The 18,427-nt window shown below is 32.1% G+C and overlaps 1 pseudogene; it reads left to right on the forward strand.

Moving 5' to 3' along the window:
* Positions 1-1,371: 1,371 nt before the first annotated feature.
* LOC118032691 (cysteine-rich receptor-like protein kinase 10) lies at positions 1,372-18,382 on the forward strand (annotated as a pseudogene).
* Positions 18,383-18,427: the final 45 nt, after the last annotated feature.

An 18,427-nucleotide genomic window follows, 5' to 3' on the forward strand; every position in this document is an offset into this window, starting at 1 on the left:
TATATATATATATATATATATTAATAACCAGTCTTGTATTATATAATTTATGTTGATCAATTAAAATTTTTAATAATTATAATATTAAATAACGATTCTTTTATTTTTAATTTTTTTTAAATAAAAAATTTTAAAAATCATTATGAATATCCGAATTTAATGTTAACTATCCAAGTTGGCTTTTAAACCTGACTATTAGCTACATGACCTTATTATTATTATTGTACTTTGACTTATTTATTTTCGTTGGTTTTCTTATATTAATATTTTTTTACAATTATTTATTTATGTTTATTTATTTGTTGATTATTATATGAGAATATCACTAAAGGAATATTTTAGATTTTTACAATGTAAAAGAAAAAAAAGCAATATACATGAAATTTACACACGCAAATAACAAAAGCATTTTTTCCAGGTTAGGCTGCTGGTTCCGGTTCTGTGGAGAAGGAAAGGGCTGTAGACACAGGATTTGGGAGCTGTGACAGTTCTAGTGGCGAGTTGAGGTCGGGCTTTGTTCAGGGAAGTAGATGAAGACTGGAATGGGTTGACTTTGGTGGCGATGTGGAGCTTTTTTGATTTGGGACCAAAGCTGGTTGTGGTTCGGGTTTGTGGTGGTTATGGAGGAAAAGGCAGTGGCTTGATTGCGGTGGGGGTTCCTAGGATTCGGCCTTGGGTTGGTGATGGTGATGGGTGTTTGTTGAATATAGAGAGGACACTGGGTATGGTGAGGAACTGCTTTTGGTCAATGGGCTACAGTGGTGTCGTGGTGGTGAATGGTTGGGTAATATGTATTGTTGGTTCGACTGAATAACTGGTTTTAGTTGATGTTGAGTGGTGAATTGGAAATTTTTGGCTAAAAAGATGATAATTCCTTTGTTTTTTTTTTTTTGAAAATTAATAAGTGACATCATTTGATTAGATGTGGTTGATGGTTGATTAGATGTTGTTAATGGTTGTTATTAAAATATTTATTTTAAAATGTTTTAAAATAATATTTTTTATGTTTTAAAATTATTTTTAATATTATTATATTTTTGAAAATTAAAAAAAAAAAATTAAAGTAAAAAAATAAAACTTTTTAATTTTTAAAAATATTTTAAAATAAAAAATAAACATTCCCTGTTGGGAATTAGTTTAGTTAAGTTTATTAACGTGACATGTGATTATCACCATCATTTATTCTTCTTTTCATATTTCAATATTCTACAATTGGAGTTTCACATTAGAAGCACGCAACTCTTTCTTAACGAAACAGACTATGAAAGTTCTCACTTGACTTTTGCCATTGACTTGCGGCAAGGAGCTCCTCCATGTAAAAGGAAGGATAACTCTGTTGCCCAAAATAATTAAGACCAAGAAAACCTTAGCAGTTATCATAAAAATGTTCGCTCTGAAATTCTCCATATTCCTGCTTTCCTTTGCAGCCCTCACGGTAGCACAGGAGATCTCTTACCTTTATCATTCATGCTCAAACACAACCACTTTCGTAAGTAACAGCCCGTATCAAGCCAATTTAAATAGCCTTCTCTCTTCACTCGCCGGCAATGCAACCCGCAATGACATTAACGGATTCTATAACGCCTCTACAGGACATGATGTTTATGAGGTCTATGGCCTCTTTCTTTCCCGTGGCGATGTTAGTGTCGAAGTTTGCCTAGAATGTGTGAACCTTGCAAGAAACGAAGTGGTCCAACGTTGTCCAATCCAGAAGGAGGCTATCATATGGTATGATCTGTGCTTCCTGCGCTACTCAAACAGTAACATCTTCTCCAGCTTGAGCCAAATACCTTCGCTTGTCATGTTGAATACACAAAGTATAACTGTTGATGTACAATATAACGAGTTTGTGGTGGATAGTCTATATAATGCTGCTAATTTAGCTGCAAGTGCGCCATCAGGTGAAAAAAAGTTCGCAGCCAAAAATGTTACTTATACGTGGCTTCAGTCTCTATACGTTCTTGTGCAGTGCACACCGGATCTATCTAAATATGATTGTAATCTGTGTCTTAACCTAACTCTCTCTTACCTGCCATTATGTTGTAATAATACGATAGGAGGAAGAGTTATATTTTCAAGCTGTAATCTTCGATTTGAAAATTATTCATTTTACAACGAAGCTGCCGTCCTGGCAATGTCACCACCACCACTATCCACGCTAGATGTTCCCCTCCCTCCATCTCCAGGCTCAATAGCAGATGGAAAAGGTTCTATTTTCTTCTTTATCATTCCAAAATCCTTCTTTATCATTTCTTTAATATGAGATTCTGTTATCTTGAATAATGATGTGCAACAAAAACGTTGTCACTATGAAGGAGATGGAAGCAAATCGATGTGGATTAAAGTCGGTGCACGCCTATCCGCAGTTATTGTTGTGCTATTTTGCAGTGCTTGCACTTACATCATGAGGAGAAGGACGATTCTGAGAACAGGTATACATGTGATATGTACCGAACGTCTTGGTACTAAAAATTTTATATTATATATATGAACTACCTAGTTAGTTTCTATATACTTGCAGGTGATTTCCAAATATTTTTGAGATATAATCTTGACAAGAAATTAAAATTTTGAACCAGAATTCCTAACACCTTTGAATTTGCAAATATGTTGTGCTTAAGCTTGAAAAGAAGACTTAATTAGGCAGAGATTGAGTAATTGGCTTTAATTCCGTAAATTTTTCTCTAGTCAGGTCATCATCTGAAAAAATGCTAGTAGGTAGAAGGTTAAAAACAGAAAAAAAAAAAAATATTTGAACTGTCGAAACAAGAAGTACATTTAAATGATGTTCGAAACCTATATCATCAATTATCAGCACTGCACAATATCTCCTGCAGAGGAAATAGGAAATATCCAAGAGGATCAATTACCCGACTGGGCAGGACGAGCAACTGTTGGGGACGACTATTCAGAGAAAGATATTCAAGGAGAGGTGACATCCCAGGACCTCCCTTTGATCCGGCTAGATGTTATAAATGAAGCTACAAAGCAATTTTCTGATGAAAACAAACTTGGTCAAGGAGGGTTTGGCCCAGTATACAGGGTAATCAAGGCTATCAAGTCAATTTCTTTATTCATTAAAAAAACAAAAAAGAAAAAATCGAATTCTGTTATTTGTCAATCTCTCAATACACAAATTCGAAAATGCATCACACTTTGGCCCACAAATATTAATGCTTATTAGAATAGTTTGTGCTCAGGGTACGTTAGAGGATGGCAAAGAAGTTGCAGTTAAGAGGCTCTCAAGAACTTCTGGTCAAGGACAAAGAGAATTCCTGAACGAAGTCGTTTTAATCGCCAGATTACAACACAGAAATCTTGTCAGACTCCTGGGATGCTGTCTGGAAAAAAATGAAAAGTTACTTATCTATGAGTATATGCCCAACAAAAGCCTTGATGTCATTCTTTTTGGTTAGACCCCTAAACCTGAAACACCTGAATCTTTGCACTTTATAGCATAGACCAGAAACTGTAACTGATTTGGTTTTCAGGAAAGTGTTTTCCTGAAATATTTGGAGGGAAAACACTTTCCGGAAGTTGTGAAAAATTTAAAAATATCATTATTTGCTGATTATATTAAATTTAATCCTCAAACTTTTGATTGGTATATATATTTTGTTTTGAATATTTATTTTTTAATTTCATCTCTTAAAATTTTATTTTATATTAACTTTGGTTCTTATTTTTATAATTGCTATTTGCTTTTTCCTTATCATATTTTTATTAAAAAAAATTTATCTATCAAATTTGGTCCTCATTCTTTTGATTGTTACTTATTTTATTTGAAATAATTTATGAAATGTTGATTATTATTATTTTAATTTCTTAATCTTTCATTTTTTAAAAAAAAAATTAGATTTGATCTCTATTATTTTGATTATTATTTATTTTATTTGAGATCATTTATGAAATTATATTTTTTTTTTCAATTTCATTCCCATTCAACTTTTTAATTTGTAAGATTTGTTCCTCATTATTTTAATAAGCTATGTATGAATATATGATATAATAAAAAAAAATTCATCATTATAAATACCTTTTAGATTTCATTTTTTTTATTGTAAGTGATTAAATATTTTATATATATTAGATAAACTTGAAAAAAAATTAATTCATTAATAAATTATTTTCCAGTTCATTTTTCATAACACAACCCAAACACTGGAAAGTGTTTTCCAGTTCATTTTCCATAACACTGCCAAACATCGAAAAATACTTTCCTGAAATTCACTTTCCAGGAATTCACTTTTCAAAAGGAAACCACTTTCCTGCAAACAAACAGAGTCTAAGTGCTGTTAGTTGACCCTAGTAAAACAACGAATGATGCCAGATATATGGATAGGATTAAAGACAAATAATAAATGTAAAAAGATTGAAAATCAGTTAAAATTAAAAATAAGTAAAATGTGATAAGAACATATTAGAATAAAAATTATGGAAACTTAGTAATTTATTCTAACATATTTTTCGTTTTCTCAAACATTCCTCTATAAACTTAGTAGTTTTCTCAATCGTTCTTGTACAGTGCACACCGGATCTATCTACTTCTGATTTGTAATCAGTGTCTTCTACGTACTAGCTAACCTCAGCTTATCAATTTGTTGTAATAATAAGCGAGGAGTAACAATCTTATTTCCAAGCTGTAAATATTTTCGATTTGAGAATTACTCATTTTTCAACGAAGTTGTTTTCGATGCAATGGTACCACGACTACTATCCACTCCAGTTGTTCTCCCCCCTCCATCTCCAGGCCCAAGAGCAGTAGGAGAAGATTCTATTTTCTTCTTTATCATTTCATAAATCATGGAATGATAATATGGATTCTATTATCTTGAATAAGAATGTGCAAACCAAAATTAAACCACTTTGATAAAAATATGCAGAAAAATCAACAATATTTTTTAAGATTTTTTTTTAAAATATTTTTTATTATTATTATATTATATATATATATATATATACACACATATATACACACATATATTATAACATATTATAATATATAATATATATAATATATATAAAAAAAAAATTCGGGCTGGGCCGGCCCAAATAAACGGGCCGGACTCAGCCCAACAAGGAAAGGTTGGGCCGAACTCGGCCCAACCGAAAATTCTTCTTCGGTCTGGGCCAGAACCGGCCCAGACGTGCAGGGGCTGGGCCATCATCGGGCTGGCCCAACATTGGCAGCCCAGCGGGGGGAGAATTATTTTTCTCCCCCCCCCGCCTCCTGCATGTAGCATGCAGGAGGCGAACCTGCAATCAAAACAAAAGAAATGCAGGGGGAATGAAGTGTGTACCTGGCGTGGAGGCGGTCGCTGGTGGCTCTGCGGTGGCGTGGCTCGTGGACGGCGGCTCCGGGCGGCGGCGCTGCGGCTGTTTGAACGGCGGAGAGAAAGAGATTTCGTTTTTTCAGTGGTTCTCCTTATTCCTTTTATTTCTCTTTATTCTCGGTTGTTTTGTTTTCTTTTTTCTGTTTTCAGTTTGCTCCTTTTCTTCCCTCTCTCTCTCTCGTTAGTTCTCTCTCTCTCCTTCTCTCTCCTCTTTTTCGTTTTTTTTTTCTTTCCTCCCCGGTCCTCCCTTGCACCTTCTGTTTTTTCTCTATATATAGGAGAGAAAGGTTGCTGGGCCCTTCATTAGTGCGCATGGGGAGCGGGTTTCGCGGGTGGCTGGTCGGCCACCATCTACAAGGCAAAGCAACGCCACCTTGCTTTCGGCGGGGTGAGTGACCGGTGGTCGGCCATTGAGTTCGGTCGGTGGTCCCATGTTTCGGGTTGGTCGGTGGGTCCAAGGAGAGAGAGGCGGGAAGATTTTGAAGAAAAAAATATTTTTCTTCTCCCCTGCAACGAGTGCAGAGAGGAAGACGAAGGAGGAACAGTGCCGTTCAAAACGGCACCGTTCGGTCCCTCTTTTTTTTTTTTTTTTAAACATGAAACGGCGGCGTTTTGAATAAAACGCGCCGTTTCATTTAAATAAAAGGCGCCAGAATACGTTTTCCAAATCAGTCCTTAATTGATCTTTATTCTTTTCAATTGCATCCTTTTTAATTTTTGTCTCCACCCCTCAAGTTTGCCGCGTTTTTCACTTTAATCCTTGGCCCCTGATTTGTGCAATTAAACCCTCAATTGATCAATAAACTTTCAATTTCTTCAATTAGGCCCCTGATCCAAAGCAAAACAGCCCCCTCTATTTACCCGGTTTTTCCAAATTGGTCCCTGGTTTCGGTTTTTCACAAGTAAACCCCTAATTGGCCCTTAAACTTCAAAATTTATGCAATTAAGCCCCTGATTTGACCCAATAAATTCCTAAAAAATATATTTTGGCCCCAAAACTTAAATTTGTTCTAATTAAAGCCCAAATTGACTTAAAAATCAATTTTTCTTGCAATCAAATCTTCTATAAATTCAAATAAAAATCCAATTAAATCCATAAACATCCAAATTTGGGCTTTTCTCCTCAAAATTCAAATTTTCCTTCTCAATCGGGCTTTTATCCTTCAAGAATATTTTGTCAAAAATTCAACCCTTGTATTTTTAAATTTCTTGACCAATTTCTGACTGTTTTCTGAGCGCTTCTGCCTCCTGTTATTTTTTCTAAACTCTTTTGGCTATTTATTTTATTTTTCATGGGGACCCAAAAATGGGTTACAACAGATAATATGGATTCTATTATCTTGAATAAGAATGTGCCACAAAAACATTGTTTCTATGAAGGAGAGAAGTGTGAAGGATCCAAATAAAATGACTGACTAGCAATTTTTAATAGTAACAGGAGAAGAAGACGAAATTAGGCAGAGATCGAGTAATAGGCTTGAATTCTAACACATTTTAATTTGCATGTATTTTTTATGAAATATGATGTAGTGTAATGTAATGTAATAAAATGATTCATTTGGTAATTTTTGCAAAATTCAGTTTAGCCCTTGTATTTATTTTTCGCTTACAATTTGGTCTTTATTTAAAAATTCCTTGCTACTATGGGATCGTGTCTCTTCCTAATTCCGATGCTTGTAGGGTTATGTTTAGTCCATGTTGTAGTACTGGTAATATATATATATATAAACTAACAAATCTCGTTTTTTGAAATAGCCTAACCATCAATGATGATAAGAGCATTGATGAACCGAAACCTTTAAATAGGAATCCACTCCTTATATCTGAGAGTTGCTCAATAATATTTTTGATTTTTTTTTATTGATAAGGAGATGTTCTAAAGTTAGATTTCTTGAAAGGAGGAATGACACCAAATTGTTGACCTGCAACTTATTCGGAGGAGCTCAAAAATATTGTTGAGCCCTAGAGCTCCTCCCACAACCACAGAGCCCACTAGCAATTTTTAATAGTAACAGGCGAAGAAGACCCTTTCGCTTTTGACATGAAAGTGAAACTGTCAAAACATGTACGAAATGGCGCTGTTCAACAAATTTCTATTGGCCACCTATATGACTTCAGTTCTCATCAAAGAATTTTAATGATATATGTCTGTATACTTTCTGTTCAGTTCTTGTGCTCACACTTCACGCCATGTGGAGAAGGAAGAATCTGAAAAAAGGTACAAAAACAATTCTTGCCGCTACAAAATTAGATCGCTTCTTCTTTTTTATCAATCATTGTCCTGATAATCATCATTATTATTGCCACTTTTATTTCAAACTTGCACAGTAGAGAAAGTGAAAAACAGCCAAGTGATTAAATTACTTTACTCAGGGAAGACCGGCTGCTTGATCTTCTCTTGCTCCAATGAAATTATTCAGGGATAGGTGAAATCCCGGGATTCTCCTCTGATAAGGCTAGATACTGTGCTTGAAGCTACAAAGCAATTTTCTAATGAAAATAAACTTGGTGAAGAAGAGTTTGGCTCAGTGTAGTCAATTTTATATGATTATTAGCGGTGCTGATTTGCAAGAAAAGTCTAATTTTCAAAGCTTAATTCAACCTCAATATACATTTGGATTATTAATAGTGATATCGCTTCTTCATGCATCTAATTTCGTCTTTTCAGAAATGACAACGTATAATTTGAGTAATAATTCAGGAGACCGAATGTGGACTGAAGGTCGCCGACTGGAATTGACGGACCGAATGCTAGAGAGATCAAGTACAGCAACTGAGGTACTGAAATGCATCCACGCTGTATTGTTGTTTGTTCAGTTGACGGGTTTTTAAAGTATAGTTGTGATTGTTTTTTTAAAGTATTTATATTTAAAAAGTATATTAAAATAATATTTTTTTTAATTTTTTTAAAAATTATTTTTTATATTTGTGTATCAAAATAATTTGATAATACCAAAAAAATATTAATTTGAAGTAAAAAAAATAAAAAAAATTATTTTTTTTAAAAACGCTTTTTAAACGTAAGAATAAATAGGATAGATTAATAGCTCGTTTGTGTTTGCATTTCAAAAACACTTCAAATTTTTTTTCCTTACTTCAAATTAATTTTTTTATATTTTTTTATTGTTTTGATGTGTTGATATCAAAATTAAATTTTAAAAAAATAAAAAATATATATTAATATGTTTTTAAGAAAAAAAATAATTTTAAAAACAACTGATACTATAAATACCAAATGGATCAGAACTATAAGTGTTGAACATAAAACAAAGTCTCATAATACAATATAAAAGTGAGAATAAAATTTATGTTCTACAAAGCTTTTTATTTTTACTTGGTGATTTAAGATATTATAAATCTTGTTTGTATTTGACTTATCTGAATAGTGGTATTGTGAATATAAACTACATGGTTAGCAAGAACTAGCCATTGTTAGAGAAATAAGAGGCGTATGAGTTTTACATGAGATGAATAGAAAATGATTAGTATTTGCATTGTAAACTTTCACCAAAAAATGAGATTGCTGGTGTAGCTATTTAGACATAACTCAAAATGATATCAGTATATCAAAATGATCTAAAAATATTAAAAAAATATTAATTTGAAAATAAAAATACAAAAAAAAATTAATTTTTTTTTTAAAAAATATTTAAAAATAGTAATATGCTTAGCTATTTCTCCTTCCTTTTTTTTTTTTTTTTTTTAATATTGAAGAGTAGGTTCTGTTTGATTGCTAATGTTAAAGTATTAATATTAGCTTTTACAAATTAATTTAAATTATTTTTTAAAATTTTTATTTATAGAAAAGTCATATATATATATATATATATATATATATATTTGGAATAATTTTTCTCTGAAAAATTTATTTGAAAATTAAGTCAAAATTTTGATTTAAACAAAAGTTGAAATTTTTTATTTCTAACTTATTAAAATTTTTTTGCTTGAAGTCACTTTTACCGATTACATTTCCAATTTAAAGTCATTTTAACTCATTTCTATTATAACTTAATTATATAAAAAAAATAATTTTTGATTCATGATTTGAAATGATAAGTTAATTTTTTATAAATAAGCTCAAATGTATTCTAAATATCATTTTATTTTGCTTTTGATTTGATGGTAGATCCTACGGAACGAGCAGAACTTGATTGGAGCAGTAGAATTGATATTATAAATGGAATTGCAAAGGGAATGCTTTATCTTCACGAGGATTCTAGGCTTAGAATCATTCATCGAGACCTAAAAGCTTCTAATGTATTGTTAGACAATGAGATGAATCCGAAGATTTCTGACTTTGGAATGACAAGGATTTTTTTCAAGCAATGAAGTACGAAGCCAATACTGCTCGAATAGTATGAACATAGTAAGCGCTCTTTCATTTCTTTCAATATCTTCCCTTATTTCCCTCGAGACAGGTTGGACCTTTCATTTTCTTCATTTTCTTCTCCTTCCTTTCCCTTTTTTTTTTTTATTAACGTGGGTGTCCGAGCCAGCTTGCGCACACCTCGACTAATCCCACGGGCCCTGAAGTTAACGACCATATAAACCTCCAGTGACCATCATATGAGCAACCTAGGATTTGAACCTGAGACCACAGAGAAAGCAAATCTCTTGATCCTAAGCTTTTACCACTGGGCCACCACCTAGATGATTATTCCTTTCCCTTTCTTAACCTTGAGCCTCGTGTGAAGTTGAGGGTTCCTTTTATAACAACCTAAAATTTTAATACGATTTTCATCTTTTTAATTGTCAAGTTACTAAACTTGTTTTTCTTTATAAATCTTAACCTTGTACTTGTTTTTCCACACTAGAAATCACTCACATCACTCTCTAGGCTCATACTTTTGAAAGAAATCACCATTTTTTTTCAGGAAAATGAGAGAAATAGAGCTTCTCTATTACTTGCTATAGTAACCAAGGGAGAGATTGTTTTTACTTATTTATGACAATGCAATTAATAAGTTCATATGTTATTTTTTTGTATTTTTGTCTAACCATCATCATTTTTATAAGACATTTCTGAATTTTGATTAATCTAAAATTTTAACCCAAGATATAACAATATTTCAAGAGATTGCTTGTACAATTTCAACCTGACCAACAATTATATTGAGAGTCATGTATGATATTGTAAAATTAAACGGTAGATAATTTTACACATAAATCTGAATTCATGTACAATTTTATTTACTTATTAAATTGTCAAGATTTTCAAACTAATTTATTGGAGACTTTAATCCCTATTCATAATAAAAAAAAATTCACTTAGATTTCCTCTCTTTTTGGTTAAACAATTGTGTGATTGTACATAGATTATATACTTGTAGTTAGTGTTATTTGTGTGTAAAATCATACATTAATTTGTTTGGAATTCCCTAAATATTTCTCTAAATATTTTTCACCCTAAATTTGCAAAAATTATTCTTTTAAAATAATTATTTTACTTGATTAGAAGTTTACATGATTTATCACTAATTAACATTTTTGTGTACCAATATTATTACTATAATTTCATTTGAAATTTTAAGTTAAATTACTAAGAGTTTTTATCCCAATTTATCACAATTTTTCTTCTTAATTATCATTTCTCCAACTATATATTTTCTTATTTAACCTTGATTCATCAATTTTGGGCTCAAGGGAGCTGGTGCATTTACTTTGGGATTGGAGTAGCCGCTCTATTTTGACCCAATCACAAACAAAATTAGATAAGGGATTAACCCGCAAATCTTTGATTTCACATTAATCATTTCAATGCGGTAGTATGATCATGGTATTCAAAATATGAGAGGGACAAATTTGATCTCATACTACTAGCTTCAACATTTCCCGTTATGTATCTGAACACTAAGAATTGACTTTTTTGACAAGAGTTTTCTTTTGAATAATTTAACAAATGATTCGTTTTTAATGTCCTGAATATTTATTTTTTCCCTCTATAAACATTGGAGACATAGGTTTTATACTGGTAATTATCATTATTTATGACACGACCAAAGGATTGATGTCTTCTCCCAAGTGCAGGAGTGTCGAAGTAATAAATAACCCGGCAAGACCGGGGTCGAACCACAGAGAGGTTAATTGTATAAATTATAAATAACAACACAACAATAACAATAATAGCAACAATAACAGCAATAGTAATAATAATATTAATAGTAGTAGTAATAATAATAATAATAATAATACTCAGTACGTGGCGTTGCTATACCTGAGAATGATCTAAAAGATCGGGTCACAGGTTTCCAGCCTATATACTGAGTTTATGAAAAGATCAAAGAGATATATTATATAATATAAACAAATTTCTGATGCGAATGAACAAAGCAAGACCAACAATGTCAGGATCCTTGATCAAACATAGAGCATACTTAACATACATAAAATATAACAAGAATGTAAATAATAATAATAATAGTAATAATAATAATAATAATAATAGTAATAGTAATATTAGTAGTAGCAATAATAAATAACAATAAAAAGAAGAGGAGGAAGAAATTAATGAGAACTTTGAGATGAAAGATTAATGTAAGGATTAAACAATGATAAAAATAAATGTCAAGGTTAGAGGATCCACCAATGGTATTTCAAACAAGTATAATATAAACTCTTATTACTCAATTTGGAAACCACGCACGAAGGAGGTTCCATTCGGATGATTTGTCATTAATAGCTCATTATAAATTATTAACATGATCATATTAATTATCTCATTTACATAACACCAAACTTTTAAATATTATCAAGAATTCATGATGTTAATTGATGTTAACAACAAATCAAGTACCTTTCATAGCCCAGGTGTAGGTAATACCATACGGTTGGGCTATGAGAGTGCCAAGCATTTGTTGTACCAAGTATTATACAACACAAATTTAGATTAACCATTTAACAAGCAATGTATTAAGAATTAGTAAGATAAAAAGATAAGACATGTTAATATTAAACATTAAGGTTCATATGGAGTTTATACCATACTTGTTCTTACACCATTAGTGTAACCTTTTCACCTTGACATAATAAACTCAGCCAAACATGATGAAGAAGAGAAACATAAATAAACAAAACAAGAACATAAATAAAATACAAGTTAACTAAGGAAAGGAAAGGAAATGAAAAGCATAAACAAGAAATTAATGAAAGCAAAACTTAAGAATTACAAAAATATAAAGAGAGAAAATAAAGAGCATGAACTTGATCTGAACAACCAAGCCCCTAAATACATGGCAAATGCCTCCTTTTATAGGCCAAAATTCGAAATTATTGATTTGATGACTAATTGTTGAGTGGGTGGCCAACTTTTAACTTGGTGAAAATCCTTATCTTTTTGTCTTAATAAAACAAAACTGCTAGCATCAGAACTGGGTCCAGATGTCCAAATGAAAGTTCTAGGAAATTCTCTTAGCTTTCCAGGAAAAAAAAGATGAGGTCATTTGGACTTCTAGAACTCAAGATATGGGCTGAACACTGAATAGTGTCTGGGCTGCAGGACAGATTCGGACTTCTCCGTTGTTGCTATAATTTGGACTTGAAAACGACCTTCTTAGATCTTGATGTCCAAATGAAAGTTGTAGGCCTATGTCTTACTGAATTTTTGTAAAAAGTTGAGGTCATTTGGACATCTAGAACTCGAGATATGACCCAATTACCGAACAGTGTTCCAGTTTGGACTGTACCAACATCTCTTTTCCAAGTTTCACCCTCTCTTTATCTTCACAAATTTCAGTAGTTGAATTCATCAATCAATACTTTGATTTATGTGATAGACCTGCATTTAAGATGAACATTTACCATAAATTAGGGTATTTTATAGTATTAGACTTGTTATTATAAAACATGCTTTAGTTAAGGAGTTATTGATACTTTAAGTGCAAAATGATTATATAAAACCTTGATAAGTATGTACTTTTAAGTACTAATCAATTTACTTGTAAATTCATACTTTAATTTGTTTGGAATTCCATCATATTTCTCTAAATATTATCACCCTAAATTTGCAAACATTATTCTTTTAAAATAATTATTTTACTCAGACAGAAAAATTTATGTGATTTATAACGAGTTAACGTTTCATATGATGATATTATTACTTGAATTTTATATGAAATTTAGGTCAAATTATTAAGAGTTTTTATCCAATTTATAATTTCTTTTCTTCTTAAATTATCATTTCTTCAAAATGTGAATTTTCTTATTTAACCTTGAATTTATCAAATTTCTTCTCCTTTCTCTTCTTTTTTACCTTTTTTCTTTTTTTCTTTTTTCTCTTTCTTTTCCTCCTCTCCTCGTTTTCTCCTTGGACGAAGGGTTTATGCCTGGTTGGGTTCTTCATTTTTCTCTTCCTTAATTCTCTTATTCTACTCTTATCGTTCTTTACTAGGATAAAGATGGGCCTTCCTTCTCCTTTTCTTCTTTCTTCTCCCTCTTTCCTTTTCTTTGGGCTTAGTTGGTTGGTTTTATCTTAACGCAATTTTGACCCAATCACAAACAAATTTAGATAAGTGATTAATCCAAGAATCTTTGATTTCACATTAATCATTTCAATGTGGTAGTATGATAAGTCATGGTATTCAAAATATGAGAGGGACAAATCCGATTTCATATTACTAGCTTCAGCATTTCCAGCCTTAGAATGTTGCGCCCCCATACATATTTGAACACCAAGGATTGACTTTTTGACAAGAGTTTCCTTCTGAACATTTTAACAAATGATTAGTTCTTAATGTCCTGAACATTTATTTTTTCCCTCTATAAACAGTGGATACATGGCACCAGAATATGCAATAGAGGGATTATATTCAACCAAATCTGATGTTTTTAGTTTTGGAGTTATCTTGCTTGAGGTCATAAGCGGGAGAAAAAAAGCTGGATACCACCTAGGAGTGAGCATTTCCGGTTCGGTCCGGTTTCACCAAAAAAAAACTAACCAAAATCGATTTATTTATTTATTTTTTAAATCAAAAACGAAACCGAACCGAAACCGGTTCAAACCAAGCATTTTCGGTTCGGTTCGGTTCGGTTAATTGAAAGGAAAAACCAGAAAAAACCAATTTCATTTTGGCCAAATATATCAAGCAGGTTTTCTGAATCAGGAAGCCAAAAAGAACAAGATTCAAACAAAAATTTGAAAAAAATATTTATCACAACATCCATTATAGTAATCGCAACATGAATGGCAAATCAACATTCTTGTAAATAAATATAGAAAATGAATACATAACAGATCTACAAAAATAAAAAAAAAATAAATAGGGACAAAAATTAAGAGATAAAGATTGAAGAAAGGGAGGCTCCAGAGTTACTATTTGGTTGTAAATTCAAGAGCTTAATCGATTATGCTTAAAGAAAAGGACAAAAAGATTGTGCTTAAAGCCTTAAAAAAAGGTTGAGAGAGATGGGAGATGAAGATGTTAAGGGGGGTTGTGAGAAAAGTTGAGAGATAAGAGATGAAGATGGGGGGTTGTGAGAAAGGTTGAGGGATGAGAGATGAAGATGGGAGAGGGGGATGTGCTGAGAGATAAAGATTGAGAAACATGAGCGATAAAGGTTGAGAGTGAAGATGGTGGTGAGGGCTGAGTTGAGAGGTAAATATTGTGAAATATAGGTGGCGGCTAGGGTTTAGAAAGGAGAAGGGGAAAGCTGAAAAGTAGGTATTTATAGTACTATTAATTTTTTTACTTGAACCGGTTCGGTTCGGTTCGGTTTATTCGGTTTCAGCTTTTTAAAACCGAAACCGAACCGAACCGGCTTATTTTTTAATTTTTCTAATCGGTTTGATCGGTTATTTTTTAGATTCGGTTTTTTCGGTTATTTTTTTTTCCAATTTTCTCAGTTTAATTAATTTTTTTGTTTTTTTTTACTCACTCCTAGATACCACCAATCAAAATGTGCTCCTAGCCTCCTTGCACATGCAAGTTTAATTATTACCGTTAAATACAACAAAAACTAGCTTAAAGTGGCCCTGCTGTTATTGATTGACGGGAACAACAATGTTTTTTTTACTTTTCTTAATGTCAAAGCAGGCTTGGCAATTATGGAACGAAGGAAATAAAGCAGAGTTGATTGATCCAGTTTTTTTACTTTCTGATTCATGGCAATGCAGACGAATTCTCACGTTAACATGCACATTGGTTACCTGTCTTGGTTAAGTTGACTTATCTATAAATTTGTATCATCGAGAATGGGATTGTATATATTTATATATATAACATCGAGAATTCAAGTTTTGACCTCTTTAAAAAATTATTTTAGTTTTAGTATATTGTTACTAATAAAAATTATTCAAGTTTTAGAATGGGATTGTATATATATATATATATATATATATTATATATATATATTATTAACACATGAGTAAATAATAATAAACAATAAAAACTTTCATTTCGTGTAACAATGATTAACTAAACTAATATATTAATATTTTAATATAAAAAAGTTTATAAACAAAATTAAAGGGGTAATTGTCCCTTTTGATCCACCTGTGGCTCCACCACTGATTGCTGGTTCGACTGGGTAAGGGTGACAATAACTGGTTTTAGTCGATGTTGAGTGGTGAATTGGAGATAATTTGGCAGAGAAGATGATGGTTCCCTCTGTTTTTTATTTTTTGGAGATTAAGGAGTGACGTTCATTTGATTAGATTTTATTAATATCAGCACTTTAGGGGTGGTGAAGGGTTGTTTTTAATTTTTTAAAGTGTTTTATTTTAAAATGTATTAAAATAATATTTTTTATGTTTTAAAAATTATTTTAATATTAATATATTTTTGAAAAAAAAAAAACTTTGTAATTGTTTTTAAAAAAAACACTAAAAAAAAAAAAAACAAACTTTCCCTGTTGGGACTTAGTTTAGTTAAGTTTTTATTAACGTGACATGTGATTATCACTATCATTTATTCTTGTTTTCATATTTCAATATTCCACGATTGGAGGTTCACATTAGAAAGCACGCAACTCTATCTTAACGAAACAGACTATGAAATTTCTCAGTTGACTTTTTGCCATTGACTTCCGGCAAGGAGCTCCTCCATGTAAAAGGAAAGGACAACTCTGGTTGCCCAAAATAATTAAGAGCAAGAAAAAACCTTATCAGTTATCATAAAAATGTTCCTCTGAAATTCTCCATATACCTGCTTTCCTTTGCAGCCCTCACGGAAGCACAGGAGATCTTTCTCAACGACAACCACTTTCGTAAGAAACAGCCAGTATCAAGCCAATTTTATTGAATATACTCAGCAAACTCAAGTCTGCTAAAGGATACAATGAAGATATTGCACCAAGAAGACATTGGCTGCTATAATGAGCTTAGCAGACGGTTAGAGTAGGCACAGTAGGTGGTTAGATTTTGTTGTAAAGTCTGGTATTAATATGTTATTTATAACTGATTCTGTTACTATACTAAACATAGGCTATAATTACTATATCAGTTAAGTCAATGAATAAGAAGAAAATCAGTTAAACACTTTCATTTTTAATATGATATCAGAGCATTCTCTCTGAATTTTTTTTTCCGTATCTTCAAGTTTCTCATCTTCTTCATTCTCTCTTCTGCATCTTTTCTCTTCATTCTAAAAAATGACTGAAGCTACCTCAGAAATGGATTCTTCCAATCCTTTCTTTCTACATCATGGTGACAGTCCTGGAGGCATGATTGTTTCAAAGCAACTCAATGGTGAAAATTATAATTAATGGAAGAGGGCGATGATGATGGCTTTATCAGCCAAGAACAAACTCAATTTTGTTAATGACACCTTGCCTAGGCCATCCAATTTGTCAAATTCTCAAGGTTTGGCATGGACTCGCTGCAATAATATGGTTCTCTCGTGGTTATTAAATTCTGTTTCAACAGAGATTGCCAACAACATCATCTATATTGATGATGCATCTGAAATTTGGAATGATCTTCAAGATAGATTCTCTCAACATATTATCCAAAAGGATATATCCAACAGATAGACCCACAATGTCATTTGTGCTTCATATGTTAGCTAAAGGGTTCTAGTCTGAAATTTATTGTCCAAAAGATGAATCCATGTGAATCTGGTATGATCATCTACAATGGTTAAAAAATATGAAGATCCACTAATAGATTTAGTGGAAAAAGGACCCCAAATATCACAATGAATAAGATCAAAAGGTTGTGCAGAAGCTGTGATGCTGTGTGGGAAAGGTAACCGGTGTTGTTTAGCCAAAGGACAAATGCTACAAGTCTTATTAGATTCATGTAAAACTTGAGGAATTACATGAGAAAGCAGTTTCAAGGGATAAGCTGAAGGGTGACCTAATCTGTAATGCCATAGACTATTGTTTGCAGAATCAACAAAGAAACTAGCAGAAGCTAGATTCATTATTGTAGGCTGAGACATGGTTTTAACAAGAGTGGAAAATGCAGATTTTCTAGATAAAGCAGAAACCAGATTTTGCAGCAAATGGTATAAACCTCCAGCTTCTTTACCCACACCAATTGTTCTCCAGTTTACAAGAGTCTGAACAAAACAGAATTTGGATAAAAAGATGACACAACATTGTAAGGTTTGAATAAGCTTGCTGACAGATATTAAGTTTGAAAGAAAAGGAGGGATACAAAGCAATTGGTTAAAATAAAAATATTCTGAAATCTTTAATGGTACCAATGTGAGTAACTAAAGCATGTTGTCCATTAGGTAACCCTTACTGTTTTTGGAAACAACAGAAGTGATTGTGTGTAAATAATGAGGGTAGAACAAATAAATTTAAATATCCTTCTCTCTTCTCTCGCCGGCAATGCAACCCGCAACGACGTTAACGGATTCTATAACGCCTCTAAAGGACATGATGTTTATGAGGTCTATGGCCTCTTTCTTTGCCGTGGCGATGTTAGTGTCGAAGTTTGCCTACAATGTGTGAACCTTGCAAGAAACGATGTAGTCCAACGTTGTCCAATCGAGAAGGAGGCTATCATATATTATGGATCTGTGCTTCCTGCGCTACTCAACAGTAACATCTTCTCCAGCTTGAGCCAAATGCCTGCGCTTGTCATGTTTGAATACACAAAGTATTAACTGTTGATGTACAATATAACCAGTTTGTGGTGGATAGTATATATA

This window comes from Populus alba, chromosome 11 (assembly GCF_005239225.2).
Source record: "Populus alba chromosome 11, ASM523922v2, whole genome shotgun sequence".
NCBI lineage: Eukaryota > Viridiplantae > Streptophyta > Magnoliopsida > Malpighiales > Salicaceae > Populus > Populus alba.